The 21,729-nt window shown below is 48.0% G+C and overlaps 2 long non-coding RNA genes across 14 annotated transcripts; both read right to left on the bottom strand.

Annotated features, from left to right (window-relative positions):
* Positions 1-1,584: 1,584 nt before the first annotated feature.
* LOC140003308 (uncharacterized) lies at positions 1,585-9,605 on the bottom strand. 8 transcript variants are annotated; one of them, XR_011811722.1, is made up of 7 exons: positions 9,493-9,605; positions 9,166-9,276; positions 8,624-8,684; positions 8,225-8,282; positions 7,052-7,162; positions 6,873-6,925; positions 1,585-6,476 (listed from the first exon to the last, which is right to left on the bottom strand). It is a non-coding gene; the product is annotated as an uncharacterized lncRNA (long non-coding RNA). The 8 variants fall into 8 exon arrangements; XR_011811727.1 differs by lacking the exon at positions 9,493-9,605 and having other exon boundaries at positions 1,585-2,451; positions 6,383-6,476; positions 9,166-9,428; XR_011811726.1 differs by lacking the exon at positions 8,225-8,282 and having other exon boundaries at positions 9,493-9,604.
* Positions 9,606-12,950: 3,345 nt separating this feature from the next.
* Positions 12,951-21,299, bottom strand: LOC140003311 (uncharacterized). Of its 6 annotated transcripts, none has more exons than XR_011811734.1 (7): positions 20,859-21,299; positions 20,532-20,642; positions 19,990-20,050; positions 19,591-19,648; positions 18,418-18,528; positions 18,239-18,291; positions 12,951-17,842 (listed from the first exon to the last, which is right to left on the bottom strand). It is a non-coding gene; the product is annotated as an uncharacterized lncRNA (long non-coding RNA). The 6 variants fall into 6 exon arrangements; XR_011811733.1 differs by lacking the exon at positions 20,859-21,299 and having other exon boundaries at positions 12,951-13,817; positions 17,749-17,842; positions 20,532-20,795; XR_011811736.1 differs by lacking the exon at positions 20,859-21,299 and having other exon boundaries at positions 19,574-19,648; positions 20,532-20,793.
* Positions 21,300-21,729: the final 430 nt, after the last annotated feature.

The raw sequence follows: 21,729 nt of genomic DNA, 5'->3' as shown, positions 1-21,729 counted from the left end.
CTTGTCCTTCTCCTTTGTCCATCTTGGCTGGATGTCAGAGACTTGCATAGTGCCCCATGCAATAGTCATAACAGTTAGCAGTTATTCTGAAACCCCTTTGTTCTCTTGTCCCCTATTAACCCGAATTGCTGGACCATTCCTCTGCAAGATGAGAAGAGGCAAAGAGAGCAGGAGGAACAGCAGCCCTGTTTTTGGTCTGGCTTAGTTCAACAGGGGGCAGCACAAGCAACCAGGCTGTTTCTCTTCAAAGACTTGCCTTAGCATTGGTGAAGGAAACTGACCGGGCCGACAACCCTCTTACCTTTTTGCACCACTCCACACCATGGGGACTTCATCTCTCCAAGGCTGCACGAGGGAAGGGCGGAAACAAGAAAAAAAGCACATCCTGAGGCACCTCATAACCACAGCCTACCTACTGCAATACTTGTGTCTCTCTTCCCAGCTGCTTCATCTCTGTGGCTCTCCATCTCCAAACCACATTCTTTTTAACTGCCATGCAGAGTGGCAGTCCTCCGGGCGCCATAGAGCAGCACCATATTTTTATATTTTTTTTTATTAGTATTTTTTAATTTCAAAATAGCAGTCCGCTTCCCTCTGGAGATGGACAGTAGGTCCAGCCAGTCACCGAGTTGCCAACACAGAGCTTCACAGTTCCAGAAGGCGCTCTTTCCTTTCACCGATTCCTTATAAATGTTATCTACCACTGGCAAAAGCAATAAACAGACTGCAAACATGCACTGCCATCTTTGACAAACTTTATGTTTTCAATTTTATTATTTCAAAGAGAGCAGTCCACTTGCCTCTCCATCTGTGAAGTAGATCAAACCAGTCACTACGTTGCCGAACAAGAACTTGACGGTTCCAGAAAGCGCTGTTACCTTTGACCGGTTCCTCCTAATGTTTACCTACTGCTGGTTTATACATTTAGAGATTAAAATATAGCTCAAAAACAGAAGAGTATCCCACCATCCCAAAAAACAGTGAGCCAGAAACCTCTATTAAACATCCCTCTCCTAAGTGAATTCCAAGCACTTAAAAATTCTAGAAATCTATAAACTCCAGCCTGCCTAGAGAACCCTGCAACTGACTAAAGGAAAAACAAAGCACTTACCCCAAGGAGCAGCCCAGGCAGAAGGAGCTCTCTGATAGCATGCCTGGGGCTCATATAGCATTCAGCCCCGCCCAGCACCCAAACCCAATCACCTGGAAAAGGGGAGGGGCAAAGCACAAGGAAGTAGAAAGAAAGCAGGAGCAGCAGCAGCAGCTGTTTTTTATTATTTTCTTTGTTTGTTTGTTTGTTTGTTTTGGTTTGTTTTTTTTTGTTTTTTTTTAAGATCTGCTTTACTTGAAAAACATGCAGAGAGCAGACAGGTGACCTGTGGTGTTTCTAGAAGCAACAATCCCCATGCTTTTGCTGCAGCTTTTAACATTGAAAGGACGACACGACCAGGCCAGTAACTGGAACTTTTTCAAATGGAATTACGTCAAACAGGTTCATCATCACTTGCAAATAGAGAGAACCAGAATTCACAAGCATGCCAGCCCCGACACCCACCTCCTCCGCAACGCTGACTACTACTGATGCAACATGCTACGGTGCAATACCTCTCTGTTCCCAGCTCCTTTACCTCATCTGCTCACTACATTTACCTGAGAAGTGTGCCCGAACAGACTTATTCTGCAGAGATGAAGAAGGTGGCCCTGCTCACTCTCTTGGCACTACTGCACTTATGCACTCAAGGAACCATACCCCACGGTTTCCCAAAAACAACGTACCTGGCAACCCCTCATAAACGTACTTCTAATACGTAAATTCAAGGACATAAAGCCTAGAAGGCTTTATGGTCTAAAGACTCGACAGACAGAAAACACACAGGCAAAAGCTCCAGAAATATAACAAACTGTCCCTAAACTTGAAACAGACTACCCCTTACGTGCCCACTACTGCCATTTTCAGACACATGCTCACACAGGGAGCTTCCATGATACATTTCAACTAAACCCTGCTCCATCACTTTAACAGCAAGGTTGTAACTTTGATAATATTTGACATACAGGCAAAGACTCACAGAAAGCCCCGTAATTCGGCAAAAATCAGAAGGGACCCAGAACCACAAAGCAAACACACAAAGTAACATCACCATACCATCCGTAAAACTGCCATAACAACTACTCACCTGAGGAAGAGCTGCGTGCAATACAGGCACCTACTACTAGATTGCTTTACAGTGACAGATCCTACCAGTTACCAACTCAAAAAGATATGCGTACCGGTTTCTACTGGAAAACGCATCAGTCCATAGACTCTGACCCACCTAAAGAACCCTGCAACTGACTGAAGGAAAAACAAAGCGCTTACCCCAAAAAGCAGCCCAGGCAGAATGAGCTCTGTCATGGAATACCTGCAACTCAGTTACCACTAGGTCCCACCTGGAACCTGAAGCCAATCACCTGGGAAAGTGCAAGGGGGAAAGCACAAAAAAAAAAAAAAAAAAAAAATCAGAAAGGAGCAGTAGCTGTGGTTTCTTTATTCATTTATATGGCTTAGCTCAACAGCATGCAGAGTGCAGACAGGAGAGCTAGGGTGTTTCTAGAAACAAAAATCCCCATGCTTTTGCTGCAGCTTTGAATATTAAAAGGACAAACTGACCAAGAAAGTAACTGATTTTTTTTTCCATCTGGAATTAGCTCGATCTTTTATTTACATAAAAAGAAAAATCTAGGAGCAGGACTGTGGGTAGTTAGGGTCTGGCGGCCGGAAGATGTCGCAATGTACGGAAAGGTGGAGCCCCTCCCTTGATGGACAGTAGCGTGTGGTCTGTGATGTAAGCAAGCGGAAGTGACGCTATGGGCCTCGGGTATATAAGCCCATGTGACTCGACAATAAATGCCATTTGCCATCCACCACATTGGTGTCTGTGAGCCGATGGACCGAGCGGCCTGGGGTTGGTCACCATGCCGTTCCTGAACCAGGTCGCCACTGCCCCCTGAAGGCAACAAGTGGTGCCGAAACCCGGGAAAACTGGATTCGGGTGAATGGCGGCCGGAGCGGCGGGACCAGCCCGGCGGGGAGGACGCTCCCGGACCAACAAGGAAGATGGAAACCCTTGTGAAGGTCGTATCAAAGTTGTGGAAGCTGTGGGGTGGCTCGGCTGAGGAAGCCAGGTGTGCCGGTGGGGAACCAGAGCCTGGGGAAATCTGGGAGAGACCACGGCCATGTGCGCCCCAGTACGGTGCTGAACTAGAAGACGAAGAGTTGGGTGAAGAAGCCTCCGGCGGGAACGGGGATGAAATGTTAGGTTTTACTAACACGTGGAAATGCGAGAAAGAGAACGGTTGCGGGGACGACCAGGGAGGAGGTAGAAGCGTGAGAGAGGGGCAGAGAGCCGATCGGAACGGCCATCCGAGAAAACGCTCCTGTGGCGCAAACGCCTCGCTGAGATGGCGGCGGGGCGAGCCACGAGGCAGAGAGCGGCCCGCCCGCAGGGGTGGGGGGCGGGGCCGGAACTCGATGGGAGGGTACCGGAACTCGGAGGTGAGCAGTCAGTCAAGCTCTGACTCCGGATCACATACCGATTCAAATTCGGAGGAGGAAATGGGGACAGATAGCCAAAATATCCCCATCCGAAATAAAGCTGCACCGCGAGGCAGAGAAATTCCTCTCACAGATTGGAGGAAAATTAAGATTGCGTGCACCATCTTGGCTCTATCGGCCATGCTAGCGTTCCTGGTCTGGGTGACAGACGGGGGGCAGAGGGTTCACTCACCAACAAACCCTAAGGATGTACAAGCGATTGTTAAAGCCATTGTGGATAAAGGGCTTCATTCTGCAATGGTCTCCACCCTCATAGATGGTGTTTTCAGGGGAGACGACATGCTCCCGTTTGATATAACACAAACTTGTAGACTGATCTTTGACGGGGGTGGGATGATCATTTTTAAACGAGAATGGGGGGACAACTGTATGAGACAACTGGCCCAAGTAACTGGGACGGATCACACACTGCATGGCTCTAGCCTGCAGCGGCTAATGGGTACGGACCCAACAGTGATCACCCCCCAGGCGCAAGTCCAGGGCCTGAGGGCCCACGAAGGTATGGCAACTCGTGCAGCCAGAGAAGCTCCAAACAGCCGACGCCCCAACTTCAGAACAAAACTAATGAAAACTGAGTTTCTGTTCACAGGAACGGATCATCGGGCACCCCCGTAATCTGTATACCCCGGCGACATGAGAAGACAATAAGTCAGCAAGCGTCCTGTCTAAGCCTGAGAGTTCCACACTGGCAGAATCCAGACACCAGCGAAGCGGCCTCCGTGGGTGGGGGGCTACAATGCGTTTGTGTGATCTTATCTTTGGACCTTGTATACTAAATATGCTTGTGTTGTTTGTTAAAAGTTGGTTAGAGAAAGTTAACATTATGTTGGTAGAACACCAACAACTACTTTAAGAGTGCATTTACTCAGCGTTACCAGTTACCTCTTAGTTTTCTCCTGGTTATTGTGCCTTATGTTTTTTAGTTAAGTTATGATGTCTACATCTTAAGATTGTTATATTTTAGCTAATTTGGTTGTGCATAGGGAGGGGGGAAATGTGGGTAGTTAGGGTCTGGCGGCCGGAAGATGTCACGATGTACGGAAAGGTGGAGCCCCTCCCTTGATGGACAGTAGCGTGTGGTCTGTGATGTAAGCAAGCGGAAGTGACGCTATGGGCCTCGGGTATATAAGCCCATGTGACTCGACAATAAATGCCATTTGCCATCCACCACATTGGTGTCTGCGAGCCGATGGACCGAGCGGCCTGGGGTTGGTCGCCGTGCCGTTCCTGAACCAGGTCGCCACTGCCCCCTGAAGGCAACACAGAACTGATTGCACACCAAAAAAAAAAAAAAAAAAATCCATTCCACTTGCAGGAAAAATCACTTACTTCAGTAAGCTACCTGTGGTGTAAATGCCTGAAGTAACTAGGAAAATAAAACTAACATTCATACTTTTAAGGAAAAGGTACAGCATTGAAGAGGCTTTCAGGGTAGGGCATAACTGCATTATCTGAGCATTCCCTAGGCTCCCAACCTTAGATGCTATCGCGCTGGGGAAACTTGGTGTGCTAGCTCTAAGGAACACCACGGAGCGTAGAGTGGAGTGGAGACACCACGGCTAGGCTCTGTAATCAGGTGGGGCCTCGATTGTTCTTGTGCACAAAGCTGCACTTTTTGCCACCCTAAGCCAAAGACCTGTCATGTTTTGACAAATGCTGTACCCTAGTGTACTTTTTGCTCATTATAATATCATTATAATACCAAAACACACCTCCATCCCAAAAGCTACCCGCCTCCAAGGTGCGACCACCCCTCACTGAGCATGCGCTCTGAATTTCTCGGAGCCTATTACTTTAAACGGAGACGGGAAAACTTTACACCAATCATAACTAAGATATGCTTGACTAGAGCCACTCAAGCTCCACCTAAAAGATAGAAAATAATATAAATTGGCCCAAGAGAGAGGGGATGTTAGGGAAGATACCATCGTCAGGGGAGATACCATCCCGAGGACATACAACATCCTTAGGACCTCCTGACTCCTGGGATCAGTCGACGGGCTGAGCCTCTCTTGCCCCCCCATTGGGACGCCTTTGGGTGAGATCTGAATATTTGCTTATAAATCTCTATAGAGTCTTTGATCCTTTTAACGCGTTTATTTCTAGGCTGCGCACCTGTAACACCTGTATAACACCTGTAACACCTATAACACCTGTGTATTTCATGCATACTAGCTTGCTTTTGCAGATAGTCACTATCACCGGCAATCCAAAAGAACCTGATTACCTGTTGCTGTAATAAACCATACTTGATTGCATTGTGATAGCTCTCATTAATGCAACTAGGGTGAGGGTGGTTATCCGTGATAGTTCAGTGTTCTGAATCTAACCAGACCCCCAGACGGTTAATGCATTGTTGGTGAATGTCTGAACGGACCCCCAGGTGGTTAATACGTTTTTGGTGAATGTCTGAGCGGACCCCCAGGCGGTTATTACGTTTTTGGTGAATGTCCGAACGGACCCCCAGTTTTGGTGAATGTCCGACTGGTTCAGTACTCTGAATCCAACCGGGCCCGTAACGGTTAATCAGCTACACCCCTTTAACGCGACACTACCTGAGAACCAAAAGGCTATGCTGATGGGTCAAAACACACTACAGGACACTGGGGCCAGGCCCTCCGCTGCACCCACTTAAAACCCATCCCTACACTCACCAAGGTGCAACCCCAACGCAAAAAAACAAACAGACGCAGCATTTCAGCACCTGCTTTGTTCCGATTCTAAAGACTAACACCACAGCCCACATTGCCTGGGACACCTGATAAACAGAAGAGAAAGCAGCCATACCCTTTTCAAGCCATCCCTGCACGTGTCGCTCCTTGATCATCTGCAACCTCTTCTCCAATCCTCAACCACTTCTCTAGAGAGCCTGCCATGGCACCTGTAAAGCAAGATGGATACCCTTCGCACTCACCTCGTGCTACTTGGCAGTTCTGCTCCGATCCAGCTCACAACCAGCCCGCCCTTCTCGTGCTGCTCTTCAGAGTGCAGCTTGGCCCCACTCAGCCTGTGTGAGACAAATGTGAAACAAAAAGAAAAGCATAGGCTGAAGCAGCATCCAAAGCCACAGCACAGCTGGGACAGTTACTCTCATCTGCTGCCTTACCTCCGTGCCCTGCCCTCCCCTCCCCTCGAGGCAGATGCTTCCATCTGCTCTCTTAGGCCAGCTACAACACCCCTGAAATATAAACAGGATTTTTACTGTACTTTGTGTAGTTCAGTAACTGCAGTGACAACTGCACCCCTAAATTACCTTCTATATCTGTTCATCACTCACCTTGCCAAAAGCAGCTCTGGTCGTCAAGTCCCGTGTCGTACACTGTGTTTCAGCTTTAACAAATGAAAACAGGCACAAGAGAATCAATCATTCAGCTGCCAGCATTAGCACCCATCCCTCAACAACACAAAAGGGACCCCATTTACAATACTATCGTTTCAAAACAGCAGCCTCCTTGCCTCAGCACCTCAGAAGTAGATCAAGCCAGTCACCCAGTTGCCTCCCGAGTGCTGAACAGTTCCAGAAGGAGCTCTTTCCTGTGACAGCTTCCTCCAAAGGTTTACGCTCTACTGGGGACGGGAAAGAAATAAAAATAAAAAATTCAAAACCCCATATCTGTAAGCTTTCAAGATTTGACAGACCTCCTCAAGCACACCGTTCAAGTGCTATGCGAGCAGTTGCTCGCAAGCAGCTCAACTCTCCCCCCTCCAGTCTGCCAAACACCACAGAGAGGACTGTGCCAGCTGCCCTTCAGTACGTGCCCAGAGGCAGACTGGATATCTTTACCAAAACAGTCCAGACAATGTATTAGTACACCCATGCACTGCCACGTTACCTGTCATCACTAACTGCCAGGCAGGACAGCTCCAGACCAAACACGTACACACACACAGGCACGCCACAAACACTACAAACAAAACACACAACACAAGGCACAAGAAAAAGTGACCCCCAAAAAGAAAGCCCTACAGCAACAGCACGTCAGAACAGGTGCTCTGCACCAGACCCCAGGAGAGACTCAAATGTCACAACATGCAACTGGAAGCAACTGCCAGAACTGGGATGACGGAGGCCTAAAAAGCCTGCCTTCAAGACAAGAGACCAGAAGGATGGGGACTGAAAACCCCCTAAGAAGACACTTAGGAAATCAATTCCCAAGCAAGAGCTCCTGATGCGGCCCAGATGACTTCTGCAAGAGTGAGGATGGAAACAGACGCGATCTCCAACCGAATATGATGCACAAGACCTGAAACAGATCTGCACCCATGCTTTTGCCGCACTTTTTTTTAACATTAAAAGGACAATACTTGCTGGGTCGTAACTAGAACATTCCTAACTGGAACTGGCTCAAACTTTTATTTACAATGAATGAAAGATCTAGGAGCAAAACAGACTATACACCAAAACAATCAATTCCATTCCACCCCCAGGAAAAAAATCACATACTCTCATCCCCTCCTGTACCTCAGCCGCTTGCCTGCCCCACGTGGCACATGCTTCCATCTCTTCTCTTTACCCACTTATAGCACCTCTAAAAGGCAAACTGGAATTTTACGCTATTGGATGTAGGAAAATAACTTCAGTGACAACCACACCCCCAAAATTAACAGCTACCTCTGCTCATCACGCACCAGAGTCACTGCAGAGGCAGCTGGTTGACACATCCTGCACTGCACACTGCATTTCAGCCTGAACAAAAGAAAAACACAGGCAGAAGATAAACATTCAGCTGCCAGCAGTAGCACCCATCCCTCAACAACATAAGCGACCCCAGCTTTACTTTTATCCTTTCAAAACAGCACTCCACTTGCCTCTGGACCTGCAAATTAGGTCCAAGCTTGAAAGGAGCGGCCAGCATCATCCACACCACCGGGGAACACAAAAGGACAAAAGAACCACTGTGCTTGCAAGCGCCCACCTGCCACGCTGCTCCTCTATCCCAGACAGACTCACCTCGGACCCTCTGAGGGAAACACCTGAGTGTCTTCCCTTCGCTTCAGGTAAGGGATGACCAGGCTGACAACACTCACCCTCCCTCACTGCTCCGCGACACGAGGATTTCCCTTTCCTGTCCACGACCGCACAAAGCACCTGCAAAAAAAACAACAAAACAAAACAAAACAAAACAAAAGACAGAAAAGCACACTCTGAGGCACCTCACAGCCACAGCGTACCTGCTCCAAGACCCCTCTCTTCCCAGCTCTGGTACTTCAGCTGCTCACCAGCTCTAACTGAGATTCTTCGCCCACTGCACCACAGCAAACTCTGCCCAGGCCACACAACACACACTACACAAGCTACATTGCTTAAGACACACGAAAGCTGGAACGTTCCAGCCCAACAATTAGTCACGTCGCACAGGAAGGATGCCGCATACTCCTAGAAACCAAACCTTCCAGTCCTGAGCAGCTCCCCACCTCCTCATTCTAACCACACTCAGCAAACACACTGTTTGACCCTCAAAAAATAAAAAAAAAAGAACATGCACACACACAAAGAAAAACAACCGAGCTCCACAAATGCCAAAAAGACATGCACACACACAAGCCTCGGCAGGGGTAATCAAACTTACCCTTTGCAGATGAAAGAGGTGACTCTGATACAACTCTGCTCAGTCTCTTGGTAATGCTGCATCTACGCTGCCAAGCCATATGTAGCATTCAATCAAGCTGGTTTTAGTCCTCTGGAGAGTTACACAAGTGGGTTTATACATCTAGAGATTAAAATATAGCTCAAAAACAGAAGAGTATCCCACCATCCCAAAAAAACAGTGAGCCAGCAGCCCCTACTAAACATCCCGCTACTGAGTGAATTCCAAGCACTTAAAATCCAGAAATCCATAGGCTCCAGTCTGCCTAGAGAACCCTGCAACTGACTGAAGGAAAACCAAAGCACTTACCCCAAAGAGCAGCCCAAGCAGAAGGAGCTCTCTGATAGCATGCCTGGGGCTCATATAGCATTCAGCCCCGCCCAGCACCCAAACCCAATCACCTGGGAAAGGGGAGGGGCAAAGCGCAAGGAAGTAGGAAGAGAGCAAAAGAAGCAGCTGTGGTTTTTTTTTTTCCTTTTTTTTTAAGATCTGGTTTATCTCAAAAACATTCCGAGAGCAGACAAGAGACCTGTGGTGTTTCTAGAAGCAAAACTCCCCTTTTGCTTTTGCTGCAGCTTTTAATGTTGAACGGATAACGTCACCAAGCAAGTAACTGAAACTTCTTCAACTGGAATTAGTTTAAACACGCTCACCGTCATCTGCAAACACAGAGAACCAGCATTCACTAGCCCTAACCCTAACCCCTAACCCTAACCCCAACCCTCACCCTAAACTCTAACCCTAGCCCCAGCCCTAGTCCCCGAGAACTGCATTTCCCGGTATGCTCTGGGCGCTCAACATGGCCTCCCGGAAGTCCGGAGTCCCAGAACTACATTTCCCGGCATGCTCTGGGCAATCAACGCGGCCTACCGGAAGCCTTGTGACGGAAAACTACACCTACCAGCATTCCCTGCACAGCCGGCACGGCCAATCAGAGGCCGAGTTGTCGAGAACTCCATTTAACAGCACTCCCTGGAACCCTAGCCCTTACCGCCCTTACACAAAAAAGCCGCAAGCCCTAACCCTAAAAATCCTCGAAACCCCTACAGACCTAACCCAAACTAAACCCCTGAAGACCTATGCCTAAAAGCCCTAACCCAAACACTTAAGGAGCTCACAGCGCCCAAGCCCACAAAATTAAGACGCTCAAATCCCAAACCCAACCCAAAATATTAAGATGCTCAAAACCCTAACCCAGGAGAACCTAACCTGAAAAAAAAAAAATAATAATAATAAGATCTTAAAACCCTAACCGTAAATAACTGACCAAAAATAAAACCCTAAGAACCTAACCCTAAAAAAACTATCAACACTACAACCCAAAAAACTCCAAAACCCTGACACGCTAACCCTGAAACCCTTAAAACCCTAACCCTCAAATCCCTAAAATCCTAACCGTTAAAACTCCAACCCTAAAACTAAAAACCTTAAAATCCTAAACATAAACCCTGAGAACGCTTACCCTGAAACCCAACCCTAGGGCCCTATCCCTGAAACCTTAAAACCGCGAATCAATCTTTGGGAAATAACATAGGCTCAGGAGAGGATCTCAGTACAGTAGCATTTGTATTTGAGATTACAATGGCGGGTGTCCCGCAAGCAGGAGGGCACCTACCGATTCCATACACAGTTTATATACTTTTTTTTTTCCCTCCCAAGGACCAGGACCCTCCCGTTTCCCCATTAACTGTGCAATCCAGGTTTATACTCTACCTGGTGCTTCACCGAAAACACACAGCTGCTGGCCTGTTACAAGTCACATTTCTTTTGAGGCTTTTACTCTTTGAGGTGGTAATGTTTCTTACACCGTGATTTCCACTTAATTGTTGTAAGGATTCTGGTTGTCTGCATTTTACAAGGTTGTCTGTTGTAATAAATGACTAAGTCCCAAATAGGATTACAATCAAAGTTTACAATTTATTAAATGAATAGAGGTAAGCAAACAGCACTGGGTGCGCCGGGAGTCTCTGCTCCACCGAGACGCACACAAGTCACAGCAGGCGGCTGGGTTTTATGCTCCTGGGCTAATACATATTCATTACTACGTCTAGAAAAGGCAGGGTTATTATAACTAGTTCCTGGAATCCGAACCCGCCCACTGGCGCATGTGTTATCAGTCTCTGGTGGTCCCTCTGCGGGTCTCTCGTACTGAAGGCTCATAGTCTTCCTCCCAGGCTTTTCCCTTGTCCTTCTCCTTTGTCCATCTTGGCTGGATGTCAGAGACTTGCATAGTGCCCCATGCAATAGTCATAACAGTTAGCAGTTATTCTGAAACCCCTTTGTTCTCTTGTCCCCTATTAACCCGAATTGCTGGACCATTCCTCTGCAAGATGAGAAGAGGCAAAGAGAGCAGGAGGAACAGCAGCCCTGTTTTTGGTCTGGCTTAGTTCAACAGGGGGCAGCACAAGCAACCAGGCTGTTTCTCTTCAAAGACTTGCCTTAGCATTGGTGAAGGAAACTGACCGGGCCGACAACCCTCTTACCTTTTTGCACCACTCCACACCATGGGGACTTCATCTCTCCAAGGCTGCACGAGGGAAGGGCGGAAACAAGAAAAAAAGCACATCCTGAGGCACCTCATAACCACAGCCTACCTACTGCAATACTTGTGTCTCTCTTCCCAGCTGCTTCATCTCTGTGGCTCTCCATCTCCAAACCACATTCTTTTTAACTGCCATGCAGAGTGGCAGTCCTCCGGGCGCCATAGAGCAGCACCATATTTTTATATTTTTTTTTATTAGTATTTTTTAATTTCAAAATAGCAGTCCGCTTCCCTCTGGAGATGGACAGTAGGTCCAGCCAGTCACCGAGTTGCCAACACAGAGCTTCACAGTTCCAGAAGGCGCTCTTTCCTTTCACCGATTCCTTATAAATGTTATCTACCACTGGCAAAAGCAATAAACAGACTGCAAACATGCACTGCCATCTTTGACAAACTTTATGTTTTCAATTTTATTATTTCAAAGAGAGCAGTCCACTTGCCTCTCCATCTGTGAAGTAGATCAAACCAGTCACTACGTTGCCGAACAAGAACTTGACGGTTCCAGAAAGCGCTGTTACCTTTGACCGGTTCCTCCTAATGTTTACCTACTGCTGGTTTATACATTTAGAGATTAAAATATAGCTCAAAAACAGAAGAGTATCCCACCATCCCAAAAAACAGTGAGCCAGAAACCTCTATTAAACATCCCTCTCCTAAGTGAATTCCAAGCACTTAAAAATTCTAGAAATCTATAAACTCCAGCCTGCCTAGAGAACCCTGCAACTGACTAAAGGAAAAACAAAGCACTTACCCCAAGGAGCAGCCCAGGCAGAAGGAGCTCTCTGATAGCATGCCTGGGGCTCATATAGCATTCAGCCCCGCCCAGCACCCAAACCCAATCACCTGGAAAAGGGGAGGGGCAAAGCACAAGGAAGTAGAAAGAAAGCAGGAGCAGCAGCAGCAGCTGTTTTTTATTATTTTCTTTGTTTGTTTGTTTGTTTGTTTTGTTTTGTTTTTTTTTTGTTTTTTTTTAAGATCTGCTTTACTTGAAAAACATGCAGAGAGCAGACAGGTGACCTGTGGTGTTTCTAGAAGCAACAATCCCCATGCTTTTGCTGCAGCTTTTAACATTGAAAGGACGACACGACCAGGCCAGTAACTGGAACTTTTTCAAATGGAATTACGTCAAACAGGTTCATCATCACTTGCAAATAGAGAGAACCAGAATTCACAAGCATGCCAGCCCCGACACCCACCTCCTCCGCAACGCTGACTACTACTGATGCAACATGCTACGGTGCAATACCTCTCTGTTCCCAGCTCCTTTACCTCATCTGCTCACTACATTTACCTGAGAAGTGTGCCCGAACAGACTTATTCTGCAGAGATGAAGAAGGTGGCCCTGCTCACTCTCTTGGCACTACTGCACTTATGCACTCAAGGAACCATACCCCACGGTTTCCCAAAAACAACGTACCTGGCAACCCCTCATAAACGTACTTCTAATACGTAAATTCAAGGACATAAAGCCTAGAAGGCTTTATGGTCTAAAGACTCGACAGACAGAAAACACACAGGCAAAAGCTCCAGAAATATAACAAACTGTCCCTAAACTTGAAACAGACTACCCCTTACGTGCCCACTACTGCCATTTTCAGACACATGCTCACACAGGGAGCTTCCATGATACATTTCAACTAAACCCTGCTCCATCACTTTAACAGCAAGGTTGTAACTTTGATAATATTTGACATACAGGCAAAGACTCACAGAAAGCCCCGTAATTCGGCAAAAATCAGAAGGGACCCAGAACCACAAAGCAAACACACAAAGTAACATCACCATACCAGCCGTAAAACTGCCATAACAACTACTCACCTGAGGAAGAGCTGCGTGCAATACAGGCACCTACTACTAGATTGCTTTACAGTGACAGATCCTACCAGTTACCAACTCAAAAAGATATGCGTACCGGTTTCTACTGGAAAACGCATCAGTCCATAGACTCTGACCCACCTAAAGAACCCTGCAACTGACTGAAGGAAAAACAAAGCGCTTACCCCAAAAAGCAGCCCAGGCAGAATGAGCTCTGTCATGGAATACCTGCAACTCAGTTACCACTAGGTCCCACCTGGAACCTGAAGCCAATCACCTGGGAAAGTGCAAGGGGGAAAGCACAAAAAAAAAAAAAAAAAAAAAATCAGAAAGGAGCAGTAGCTGTGGTTTCTTTATTCATTTATATGGCTTAGCTCAACAGCATGCAGAGTGCAGACAGGAGAGCTAGGGTGTTTCTAGAAACAAAAATCCCCATGCTTTTGCTGCAGCTTTGAATATTAAAAGGACAAACTGACCAAGAAAGTAACTGATTTTTTTTTCCATCTGGAATTAGCTCGATCTTTTATTTACATAAAAAGAAAAATCTAGGAGCAGGACTGTGGGTAGTTAGGGTCTGGCGGCCGGAAGATGTCGCAATGTACGGAAAGGTGGAGCCCCTCCCTTGATGGACAGTAGCGTGTGGTCTGTGATGTAAGCAAGCGGAAGTGACGCTATGGGCCTCGGGTATATAAGCCCATGTGACTCGACAATAAATGCCATTTGCCATCCACCACATTGGTGTCTGTGAGCCGATGGACCGAGCGGCCTGGGGTTGGTCACCATGCCGTTCCTGAACCAGGTCGCCACTGCCCCCTGAAGGCAACAAGTGGTGCCGAAACCCGGGAAAACTGGATTCGGGTGAATGGCGGCCGGAGCGGCGGGACCAGCCCGGCGGGGAGGACGCTCCCGGACCAACAAGGAAGATGGAAACCCTTGTGAAGGTCGTATCAAAGTTGTGGAAGCTGTGGGGTGGCTCGGCTGAGGAAGCCAGGTGTGCCGGTGGGGAACCAGAGCCTGGGGAAATCTGGGAGAGACCACGGCCATGTGCGCCCCAGTACGGTGCTGAACTAGAAGACGAAGAGTTGGGTGAAGAAGCCTCCGGCGGGAACGGGGATGAAATGTTAGGTTTTACTAACACGTGGAAATGCGAGAAAGAGAACGGTTGCGGGGACGACCAGGGAGGAGGTAGAAGCGTGAGAGAGGGGCAGAGAGCCGATCGGAACGGCCATCCGAGAAAACGCTCCTGTGGCGCAAACGCCTCGCTGAGATGGCGGCGGGGCGAGCCACGAGGCAGAGAGCGGCCCGCCCGCAGGGGTGGGGGGCGGGGCCGGAACTCGATGGGAGGGTACCGGAACTCGGAGGTGAGCAGTCAGTCAAGCTCTGACTCCGGATCACATACCGATTCAAATTCGGAGGAGGAAATGGGGACAGATAGCCAAAATATCCCCATCCGAAATAAAGCTGCACCGCGAGGCAGAGAAATTCCTCTCACAGATTGGAGGAAAATTAAGATTGCGTGCACCATCTTGGCTCTATCGGCCATGCTAGCGTTCCTGGTCTGGGTGACAGACGGGGGGCAGAGGGTTCACTCACCAACAAACCCTAAGGATGTACAAGCGATTGTTAAAGCCATTGTGGATAAAGGGCTTCATTCTGCAATGGTCTCCACCCTCATAGATGGTGTTTTCAGGGGAGACGACATGCTCCCGTTTGATATAACACAAACTTGTAGACTGATCTTTGACGGGGGTGGGATGATCATTTTTAAACGAGAATGGGGGGACAACTGTATGAGACAACTGGCCCAAGTAACTGGGACGGATCACACACTGCATGGCTCTAGCCTGCAGCGGCTAATGGGTACGGACCCAACAGTGATCACCCCCCAGGCGCAAGTCCAGGGCCTGAGGGCCCACGAAGGTATGGCAACTCGTGCAGCCAGAGAAGCTCCAAACAGCCGACGCCCCAACTTCAGAACAAAACTAATGAAAACTGAGTTTCTGTTCACAGGAACGGATCATCGGGCACCCCCGTAATCTGTATACCCCGGCGACATGAGAAGACAATAAGTCAGCAAGCGTCCTGTCTAAGCCTGAGAGTTCCACACTGGCAGAATCCAGACACCAGCGAAGCGGCCTCCGTGGGTGGGGGGCTACAATGCGTTTGTGTGATCTTATCTTTGGACCTTGTATACTAAATATGCTTGTGTTGTTTGTTAAAAGTTGGTTAGAGAAAGTTAACATTATGTTGGTAGAACACCAACAACTACTTTAAGAGTGCATTTACTCAGCGTTACCAGTTACCTCTTAGTTTTCTCCTGGTTATTGTGCCTTATGTTTTTTAGTTAAGTTATGATGTCTACATCTTAAGATTGTTATATTTTAGCTAATTTGGTTGTGCATAGGGAGGGGGGAAATGTGGGTAGTTAGGGTCTGGCGGCCGGAAGATGTCACGATGTACGGAAAGGTGGAGCCCCTCCCTTGATGGACAGTAGCGTGTGGTCTGTGATGTAAGCAAGCGGAAGTGACGCTATGGGCCTCGGGTATATAAGCCCATGTGACTCGACAATAAATGCCATTTGCCATCCACCACATTGGTGTCTGCGAGCCGATGGACCGAGCGGCCTGGGGTTGGTCGCCGTGCCGTTCCTGAACCAGGTCGCCACTGCCCCCTGAAGGCAACACAGAACTGATTGCACACCAAAAAAAAAAAAAAAAAAATCCATTCCACTTGCAGGAAAAATCACTTACTTCAGTAAGCTACCTGTGGTGTAAATGCCTGAAGTAACTAGGAAAATAAAACTAACATTCATACTTTTAAGGAAAAGGTACAGCATTGAAGAGGCTTTCAGGGTAGGGCATAACTGCATTATCTGAGCATTCCCTAGGCTCCCAACCTTAGATGCTATCGCGCTGGGGAAACTTGGTGTGCTAGCTCTAAGGAACACCACGGAGCGTAGAGTGGAGTGGAGACACCACGGCTAGGCTCTGTAATCAGGTGGGGCCTCGATTGTTCTTGTGCACAAAGCTGCACTTTTTGCCACCCTAAGCCAAAGACCTGTCATGTTTTGACAAATGCTGTACCCTAGTGTACTTTTTGCTCATTATAATATCATTATAATACCAAAACACACCTCCATCCCAAAAGCTACCCGCCTCCAAGGTGCGACCACCCCTCACTGAGCATGCGCTCTGAATTTCTCGGAGCCTATTACTTTAAACGGAGACGGGAAAACTTTACACCAATCATAACTAAGATATGCTTGACTAGAGCCACTCAAGCTCCACCTAAAAGATAGAAAATAATATAAATTGGCCCAAGAGAGAGGGGATGTTAGGGAAGATACCATCGTCAGGGGAGATACCATCCCGAGGACATACAACATCCTTAGGACCTCCTGACTCCTGGGATCAGTCGACGGGCTGAGCCTCTCTTGCCCCCCCATTGGGACGCCTTTGGGTGAGATCTGAATATTTGCTTATAAATCTCTATAGAGTCTTTGATCCTTTTAACGCGTTTATTTCTAGGCTGCGCACCTGTAACACCTGTATAACACCTGTAACACCTATAACACCTGTGTATTTCATGCATACTAGCTTGCTTTTGCAGATAGTCACTATCACCGGCAATCCAAAAGAACCTGATTACCTGTTGCTGTAATAAACCATACTTGATTGCATTGTGATAGCTCTCATTAATGCAACTAGGGTGAGGGTGGTTATCCGTGATAGTTCAGTGTTCTGAATCTAACCAGACCCCCAGACGGTTAATGCATTGTTGGTGAATGTCTGAACGGACCCCCAGGTGGTTAATACGTTTTTGGTGAATGTCTGAGCGGACCCCCAGGCGGTTATTACGTTTTTGGTGAATGTCCGAACGGACCCCCAGTTTTGGTGAATGTCCGACTGGTTCAGTACTCTGAATCCAACCGGGCCCGTAACGGTTAATCAGCTACACCCCTTTAACGCGACACTACCTGAGAACCAAAAGGCTATGCTGATGGGTCAAAACACACTACAGGACACTGGGGCCAGGCCCTCCGCTGCACCCACTTAAAACCCATCCCTACACTCACCAAGGTGCAACCCCAACGCAAAAAAACAAACAGACGCAGCATTTCAGCACCTGCTTTGTTCCGATTCTAAAGACTAACACCACAGCCCACATTGCCTGGGACACCTGATAAACAGAAGAGAAAGCAGCCATACCCTTTTCAAGCCATCCCTGCACGTGTCGCTCCTTGATCATCTGCAACCTCTTCTCCAATCCTCAACCACTTCTCTAGAGAGCCTGCCATGGCACCTGTAAAGCAAGATGGATACCCTTCGCACTCACCTCGTGCTACTTGGCAGTTCTGCTCCGATCCAGCTCACAACCAGCCCGCCCTTCTCGTGCTGCTCTTCAGAGTGCAGCTTGGCCCCACTCAGCCTGTGTGAGACAAATGTGAAACAAAAAGAAAAGCATAGGCTGAAGCAGCATCCAAAGCCACAGCACAGCTGGGACAGTTACTCTCATCTGCTGCCTTACCTCCGTGCCCTGCCCTCCCCTCCCCTCGAGGCAGATGCTTCCATCTGCTCTCTTAGGCCAGCTACAACACCCCTGAAATATAAACAGGATTTTTACTGTACTTTGTGTAGTTCAGTAACTGCAGTGACAACTGCACCCCTAAATTACCTTCTATATCTGTTCATCACTCACCTTGCCAAAAGCAGCTCTGGTCGTCAAGTCCCGTGTCGTACACTGTGTTTCAGCTTTAACAAATGAAAACAGGCACAAGAGAATCAATCATTCAGCTGCCAGCATTAGCACCCATCCCTCAACAACACAAAAGGGACCCCATTTACAATACTATCGTTTCAAAACAGCAGCCTCCTTGCCTCAGCACCTCAGAAGTAGATCAAGCCAGTCACCCAGTTGCCTCCCGAGTGCTGAACAGTTCCAGAAGGAGCTCTTTCCTGTGACAGCTTCCTCCAAAGGTTTACGCTCTACTGGGGACGGGAAAGAAATAAAAATAAAAAATTCAAAACCCCATATCTGTAAGCTTTCAAGATTTGACAGACCTCCTCAAGCACACCGTTCAAGTGCTATGCGAGCAGTTGCTCGCAAGCAGCTCAACTCTCCCCCCTCCAGTCTGCCAAACACCACAGAGAGGACTGTGCCAGCTGCCCTTCAGTACGTGCCCAGAGGCAGACTGGATATCTTTACCAAAACAGTCCAGACAATGTATTAGTACACCCATGCACTGCCACGTTACCTGTCATCACTAACTGCCAGGCAGGACAGCTCCAGACCAAACACGTACACACACACAGGCACGCCACAAACACTACAAACAAAACACACAACACAAGGCACAAGAAAAAGTGACCCCCAAAAAGAAAGCCCTACAGCAACAGCACGTCAGAACAGGTGCTCTGCACCAGACCCCAGGAGAGACTCAAATGTCACAACATGCAACTGGAAGCAACTGCCAGAACTGGGATGACGGAGGCCTAAAAAGCCTGCCTTCAAGACAAGAGACCAGAAGGATGGGGACTGAAAACCCCCTAAGAAGACACTTAGGAAATCAATTCCCAAGCAAGAGCTCCTGATGCGGCCCAGATGACTTCTGCAAGAGTGAGGATGGAAACAGACGCGATCTCCAACCGAATATGATGCACAAGACCTGAAACAGATCTGCACCCATGCTTTTGCCGCACTTTTTTTTAACATTAAAAGGACAATACTTGCTGGGTCGTAACTAGAACATTCCTAACTGGAACTGGCTCAAACTTTTATTTACAATGAATGAAAGATCTAGGAGCAAAACAGACTATACACCAAAACAATCAATTCCATTCCACCCCCAGGAAAAAAATCACATACTCTCATCCCCTCCTGTACCTCAGCCGCTTGCCTGCCCCACGTGGCACATGCTTCCATCTCTTCTCTTTACCCACTTATAGCACCTCTAAAAGGCAAACTGGAATTTTACGCTATTGGATGTAGGAAAATAACTTCAGTGACAACCACACCCCCAAAATTAACAGCTACCTCTGCTCATCACGCACCAGAGTCACTGCAGAGGCAGCTGGTTGACACATCCTGCACTGCACACTGCATTTCAGCCTGAACAAAAGAAAAACACAGGCAGAAGATAAACATTCAGCTGCCAGCAGTAGCACCCATCCCTCAACAACATAAGCGACCCCAGCTTTACTTTTATCCTTTCAAAACAGCACTCCACTTGCCTCTGGACCTGCAAATTAGGTCCAAGCTTGAAAGGAGCGGCCAGCATCATCCACACCACCGGGGAACACAAAAGGACAAAAGAACCACTGTGCTTGCAAGCGCCCACCTGCCACGCTGCTCCTCTATCCCAGACAGACTCACCTCGGACCCTCTGAGGGAAACACCTGAGTGTCTTCCCTTCGCTTCAGGTAAGGGATGACCAGGCTGACAACACTCACCCTCCCTCACTGCTCCGCGACACGAGGATTTCCCTTTCCTGTCCACGACCGCACAAAGCACCTGCAAAAAAAACAACAAAACAAAACAAAACAAAACAAAAGACAGAAAAGCACACTCTGAGGCACCTCACAGCCACAGCGTACCTGCTCCAAGACCCCTCTCTTCCCAGCTCTGGTACTTCAGCTGCTCACCAGCTCTAACTGAGATTCTTCGCCCACTGCACCACAGCAAACTCTGCCCAGGCCACACAACACACACTACACAAGCTACATTGCTTAAGACACACGAAAGCTGGAACGTTCCAGCCCAACAATTAGTCACGTCGCACAGGAAGGATGCCGCATACTCCTAGAAACCAAACCTTCCAGTCCTGAGCAGCTCCCCACCTCCTCATTCTAACCACACTCAGCAAACACACTGTTTGACCCTCAAAAAATAAAAAAAAAAGAACATGCACACACACAAAGAAAAACAACCGAGCTCCACAAATGCCAAAAAGACATGCACACACACAAGCCTCGGCAGGGGTAATCAAACTTACCCTTTGCAGATGAAAGAGGTGACTCTGATACAACTCTGCTCAGTCTCTTGGTAATGCTGCATCTACGCTGCCAAGCCATATGTAGCATTCAATCAAGCTGGTTTTAGTCCTCTGGAGAGTTACACAAGTGGGTTTATACATCTAGAGATTAAAATATAGCTCAAAAACAGAAGAGTATCCCACCATCCCAAAAAAACAGTGAGCCAGCAGCCCCTACTAAACATCCCGCTACTGAGTGAATTCCAAGCACTTAAAATCCAGAAATCCATAGGCTCCAGTCTGCCTAGAGAACCCTGCAACTGACTGAAGGAAAACCAAAGCACTTACCCCAAAGAGCAGCCCAAGCAGAAGGAGCTCTCTGATAGCATGCCTGGGGCTCATATAGCATTCAGCCCCGCCCAGCACCCAAACCCAATCACCTGGGAAAGGGGAGGGGCAAAGCGCAAGGAAGTAGGAAGAGAGCAAAAGAAGCAGCTGTGGTTTTTTTTTTTCCTTTTTTTTTAAGATCTGGTTTATCTCAAAAACATTCCGAGAGCAGACAAGAGACCTGTGGTGTTTCTAGAAGCAAAACTCCCCTTTTGCTTTTGCTGCAGCTTTTAATGTTGAACGGATAACGTCACCAAGCAAGTAACTGAAACTTCTTCAACTGGAATTAGTTTAAACACGCTCACCGTCATCTGCAAACACAGAGAACCAGCATTCACTAGCCCTAACCCTAACCCCTAACCCTAACCCCAACCCTCACCCTAAACTCTAACCCTAGCCCCAGCCCTAGTCCCCGAGAACTGCATTTCCCGGTATGCTCTGGGCGCTCAACATGGCCTCCCGGAAGTCCGGAGTCCCAGAACTACATTTCCCGGCATGCTCTGGGCAATCAACGCGGCCTACCGGAAGCCTTGTGACGGAAAACTACACCTACCAGCATTCCCTGCACAGCCGGCACGGCCAATCAGAGGCCGAGTTGTCGAGAACTCCATTTAACAGCACTCCCTGGAACCCTAGCCCTTACCGCCCTTACACAAAAAAGCCGCAAGCCCTAACCCTAAAAATCCTCGAAACCCCTACAGACCTAACCCAAACTAAACCCCTGAAGACCTATGCCTAAAAGCCCTAACCCAAACACTTAAGGAGCTCACAGCGCCCAAGCCCACAAAATTAAGACGCTCAAATCCCAAACCCAACCCAAAATATTAAGATG

Source organism: Anas platyrhynchos, chromosome 10, assembly GCF_047663525.1.
Source record: "Anas platyrhynchos isolate ZD024472 breed Pekin duck chromosome 10, IASCAAS_PekinDuck_T2T, whole genome shotgun sequence".
Taxonomy (NCBI): Eukaryota; Metazoa; Chordata; class Aves; order Anseriformes; family Anatidae; genus Anas; species Anas platyrhynchos.
The sequence above is the reverse complement of the archived record's forward strand: the minus strand, read 5'-3'. Positions and strand labels throughout refer to the sequence as shown.